This window comes from Halyomorpha halys, unplaced genomic scaffold (assembly GCF_000696795.3).
Source record: "Halyomorpha halys isolate HHAL.00 unplaced genomic scaffold, Hhal_1.1 Scaffold1402.1, whole genome shotgun sequence".
NCBI lineage: Eukaryota > Metazoa > Arthropoda > Insecta > Hemiptera > Pentatomidae > Halyomorpha > Halyomorpha halys.
Genome location: NW_027116499.1, coordinates 5035 through 10593, shown reverse-complemented (window position 1 = coordinate 10593; position 5559 = coordinate 5035). Strand labels below are relative to the sequence as shown.

Sequence of the window (5559 nt, the reverse complement as noted above, 5' to 3'; positions counted from 1 at the left end):
ATGCATTTTTGGGATGGAATATGAGGACAAGTGGGGAATAGGATTGGCAAAGATTGAATATAGTTCTTCCAGAGAAACAGGATAATAATAACAGGATTTGGAGTTCACTAATGATAAATTTTAAGGATTGTCCATTGGGACTTAGGATCAGGGAGATAAGGAAGTGTGGAAAAATTGTCCCTTTGCAGGACATAGGGAAGATTGGGCAAGGTTTCTTAAAAATTAATGAATGAATAGTCTTCAAAGGTTCTAGTACTCCTAAAACGTTTTCTGGCTGTATCCCTTTTTCTCATCATCTCTATGGTTTCTGAATTGATCCATAGGGTCATGGAACGTTTGAAAGTTGAGGTCATGAGGGATATATTGTAATTTAGAAAAGTTGTGAGATTAATGGAAAGTCAATTCACCATTTCATTGATGGAGGAAGAGAAACATATAGGTTTGAGAGATTGGGTTAGTGAATCGAGAAAAGGATTAAATTTATTTTCTTCATGATATTACATCTTGTACATCATATAACATTTATTCAATGTTTATCTGCTTCAGTCTTTTCAGAGTAGGTGGTGTAGGCTGAAAAAGAAAGTTCTATATGTAATAAAGATTATATATTCTTACATTATTCAATAACAAAAAATCATTGACAAAGTCCAGTACAACTGACTTTATTTTTGTATTATATATAATAAATTAAATCTGAAAATCAGTTAAAAAGTATGTACACAAATAAAAATAGGTTTAAAAAACTTGCCAATCCTAATTTTCTGAAAATTGAGTTTAATACTTCTTTTGACTTACTCAATTGCTATGACATTCTGAATATGTATTATGATTTATATAACTCACATTTTCATCACTAAGCGTTATTCCACTGATGTAAAAAGCTGTAGGTCTTCCATGGGCACACAGAAATGGTATATTACATTTCGAAAGTTTATCAATCAAATTGCAACAATCCATCAGCGACAGATTCTGCCCAAATTTTATAGCACCTGAAAAACAAATTTTTGATAAATTTAACTATTATGCATGCATAATAGATATGTACATATTTCCATTGTGTTAATTAGTTCAGGAGTGTTCTACTTCTATAATGTTCCTATAAGGCAATATAAAGTTTGTCTAAAGTGGGGATGTTCATGATCCTGGTACCAGAAATTACTTTGGAAGACACTGAAGATTACATAGATCCAACAAACATCAACTGAAAATACCTTTAATAAATTTTAGTGAATGGGAAAGGGGTGGGGTTGAGATGTTTAAAACTTGAGATCTTGGTTGAGCACATGGTGAAGAAGAACTATTTCTTAACTATTGAAATACAACAGTAGCAGTAATACCTACTAGTACTGCTACAACCTACCAGTCCTCTAGTGACCAGGCAGTCCTAATACTTGCATCAGGTTGGTAAGTGACTAAAGTCTAATTTACCTTCAGCCCATTCCTAATCGACAAAAATGTATACATGTATATATTGTCTAATAAAGTCAGGAAGCACTTTTTATTTCAATTAGCAGTTTCTCGCTGTCTCTAATCATTGTTTTAACTATATTTCACAGTGAACCTGACTTTTTTCCTATATTAGTTTTTGATTATTGATAGTCATTCACTTAATTTTAGGATATTAATTTTTTAGTTTTATTGTAATTGCAAGCTGTTTCCAATTGAACCTACTAGTCCTCGAGTGAAAAAGCAGTCCTAATACTTACATCAGGTTGGTAAGAGACCGAAATCTAATTCACCTTCAGCCAATTCCTGATCAACAAAGATGTATGTTATAATATCCTCTTTTTTTGATAAATAGTTAATTTTTATATACAAGTAATTTTAGTTATGTATAATTTCATGTATCAATGTTCTATACTGTTCATTTTTTTTTTTTTAAACCAAAAGGAGGGACACTTGTTTGTTTGGATGGCGGGAGGTAGGATGTCTCCTGGAAGGAGATGGTGCTGACCATCCTTTTCTTACTGTCTGTTTACGCCATATTGAATAATTACCTTATAAGTAATTTGTAAATAGTATTAGTGTTTAATTTAGTTACATTTTTTTTTTTAATATAATTTTAATGGGATTTAGTCATTTGAGAAGAAAAATGTGTATTTTTATTTGTGTTGCTATAATTAAGTAATAGAGACAGTTGCTAAGGGTTACTAACCGTTGCTAAGACGTTGCCTAGCAACCAGCCGTCCATCTTCGTTTTTAAATCAGTTCCGGCTAATTAGTGACCATGATTGTATGTAAACAGCCCTGTCTGCGTTCGGTTGATGTTATTTTATTAGACATTTTTGAGTGTGTTAACAGACATTACAGTCCGGAACCAGACCTTTTCTGTGTTTTGAATTTAATGAGTTCCGGCTAATTAGTGGCCATGATCATTTGTAACCAGCCCTGTGTGCGTTCAGTTGGTGTTATTTATTGACATTGTGATGTGTAGATCAACATTTAAGTCCCTAACCAGACCTTTTCTTGTTGACATGAATTGTCGCTAATTAATTGGCTCACACTCATAAAACAACTAGACCCTATCTGCCCATAATAAGTGCCAGTGTGGCCATCTTGGCTTTTGGATATTTCGACTATCGATGAGCCACTACACCAACCTTGAACCATTTGCAGCGGTGTATTTAGCTACAGAGCTGCAACCTACACATCTCAGCAGCACTCTTCCTCTGACCTATCGGAGTGGATCAACCTTTCGTCGACCAGTATTTATTTTATATTGTTTTTTTGTAAATTTGTCTCTTCTGTTTTCTTAATCTATTTATCTAATTTAATTTTTTTCTAAAAGGCCTATTTATTTTACTTGTATTCATTGTTTTATTCATCTTTAGTTATTTTAGTTTAAGTTTATAAATGTTATAATAACAAATACATTTTTATATCCGAACCAGCTAGTTGTTTGTTCTTTTTAAGCTTTCCAACAAAAAGACATAGCCAATTTAAGGTGGCTTTTGTGGACAAGCTAACACTGTCAGTGGTAGATTTTTAGAAAGAAGACATCAAGAATCACCAGTCATCCAAGAAGATCATATAATTGAAAGAAGAAAGACACTCTCTTTGTGTGGATCACCAGTGGATTGGACGTGTCTTGGAAACTAGAAGAGAACCGACCCTTTGTCTAATATCAGTGGTAGTATCTTTAGAAAGAAGACATCAGAATCATTAGCCATCAAAGAAGACTGGAAAAGAAACTAATTGATTAGTTTGCTCTACCAAGGATTTAATTATGTTTGTAAAAGTAGCTATTAATTCATTTATGTGTTTTTGTGTTCTGATTGTCTGGAAAACCTGCCCTGAGATAGAGTTAATAATGTTTAATAATTTAAGATAAAATTTTCATATCTTGTTAATATTTAATCTATTCATTTAAACCTTGTCATCTTCAAAGCTATATTTTAGATCTGAGAATACTAAAAATAGTTATAATTTCTTACAATTATCTTAATAAATATTGAATTTCACAATATATATTGTCCAATAAAGTGAGGAAGCACTTTATCTTTGTATTTAATCATTGTTTTAACTATGATTTAAATTAAATTTTTTTTGATTTAAATTTGACGGTAAACCTGACTTAGGATATTTTTTTTTTTATTTCATTGTAATCGTAAGCCATTTCCAAATAAAACTACTAGACAGAATATTTTATCACTCATTTTCCTTTTTAAAATACCTGACAGACATCAATCTTTATAAGGGTTCTAAACAACTAAAAAAAATAACATCACTAGGTAAGAAAAGAAAGAGGTTCATAAAAAAAACTCAAACAGTAATTTAAGTATTTAATGTAAGCCAACTTTTTGCCCCACATTGCAGAGCTTCATTAGGGCTTAAAATGATACAAACAACTAAAATAATGTAACACAGAAAGAGAATAAATAACACAAAAATATAACTAAGGTGTGGCTAAATATGATTTAAAATATGTGAAAATTTATATTAAAATGAAAAAAGTAAATAAAATAAAATTATGATTTACAGTGAAAAGTATTAATAAACAAGAATTACACAAAAAGGTATTGGACAATTAATGAAAACGGAAATAATAACAATCAAAAAATTAGATAAAAAATATACATAAAAATACAGTTAACACTAAAAGACAGAGAAATAAGGGAAATAAGAATAAAAATCAAGAAAAAAATAAAATAATGAACGAAATAGGACACCCACCTTATTGAATGGAGGTAAGCAGAAAAATGAACAGAAGGCGGGGGATGAGAAGACCAACAGGGTAGAGGAGTGGGAGGGGGAGTAGTGACAAATAAATTACATTTGAAGGCAAAAAGATGTAAAATAATGTTAAAGATAATATTAAGAAATATAGGCAGACATACACATAATAAGAGGAAGAAATTATATAAAAATATATAGATAAACTACAAAATTGAAATAAAATAGAAAGAAGGGATAAAATAAATATAATATAGTGAAAAAAATATATACAGATTTGGATAGAGGTACTAAGATTTGTAAATTTATATGATGGATATTTTTTACATGCTACCATTGTTTATTCTATATTTCATGTTATCTTATACTATTTACCACTATTTCCCACTAGACATACATTCGACTGTTTTTCAGGCAGAAGTGTTTGCCATCTTGTCTGCAGCTTTATGCTCAAAGTCATAAGCTGTGAAAGGATTGGCATCACCATCTTTTCAGATAGTCTGTCTGACCTTCAAGCCTTGGAGTCACCTCTACATTGGCAAAGGAGTGTAAACAAGCCTTAGAATCATTAGCATGCTTAAAGAAAGACAATTTTTGCTTAAAGAAGGTCCCAGGACATAAGGGAATCACAGGTAATGAGAAAGCTGACCAGCTTGCTAGAAATGGAGCTGAGCACCCTTCTATAGGACAAAAACATTCCTAGGCATTTCTAAAAGGCATTAGATTAAAGTATTTCTTGACTGGACATGGAAGAAAGCAGGCAAGGAGTGGAGGGAATATATAGGGCTGAAACAGGCCAAGATTTTAATAACCTTCTACATCTAAAACTAAGTGGTTGCTAGGCCTAAACAGAAATAAACTCCGAGGATAGGAGTTCTTACAGGTCATTGCACACTTAAAGACATCTTAAGATATGTGGAGTAGTTCATGATGAAACATGCTGCTTAAGCAGACAGGCCCCGGAGACTGTGTTACATTATATAGCAGATTGTGGTAGGTATGCATCACTAAGATGTAGGCTTCTAGGCTCTGATAGAATCAAAGGAAATGAGGCTTCCTCTATAGATTGGGTGTCCCTTTTAAATTTCATTAGAAAGTCAAAAAGGTTCGATATAAAGAAATAACATACATAAAAGACCCCCATCTCCCCATCCCATTGGTTTTGTCTTGGGGATAGCAAAAAGGACCAATAGGCCTACTTGCCGGACTTTTTCCCCCAATCATTACCACTACCAGTACCAGTACTCTGTTATAAATAATGAGATATATTTTAATATTTATAAATGAATAAATTCAAAGAATAAAAACTACAAAAAGAGATCCTCTCACCCACACAAAAATAGTGCCTTACTGCAGCCTGTTCATGCCAAGAAAACAAAAGAAACA

The 5559-nt window shown here is 32.0% G+C and overlaps 1 non-coding gene across 1 annotated transcript in view; it reads right to left on the bottom strand.

The window, feature by feature from the left end:
- Positions 1–854: 854 nt before the first annotated feature.
- Positions 855–5559, bottom strand: part of LOC106689591 (uncharacterized) — a 9531-nt gene continuing 4826 nt past the window's right edge. Inside the window, exon 3 of the transcript XR_010845087.1 lies at positions 855–989. This is a non-coding gene — a transcript (uncharacterized protein). The remainder of the gene's footprint in view (positions 990–5559) is intronic.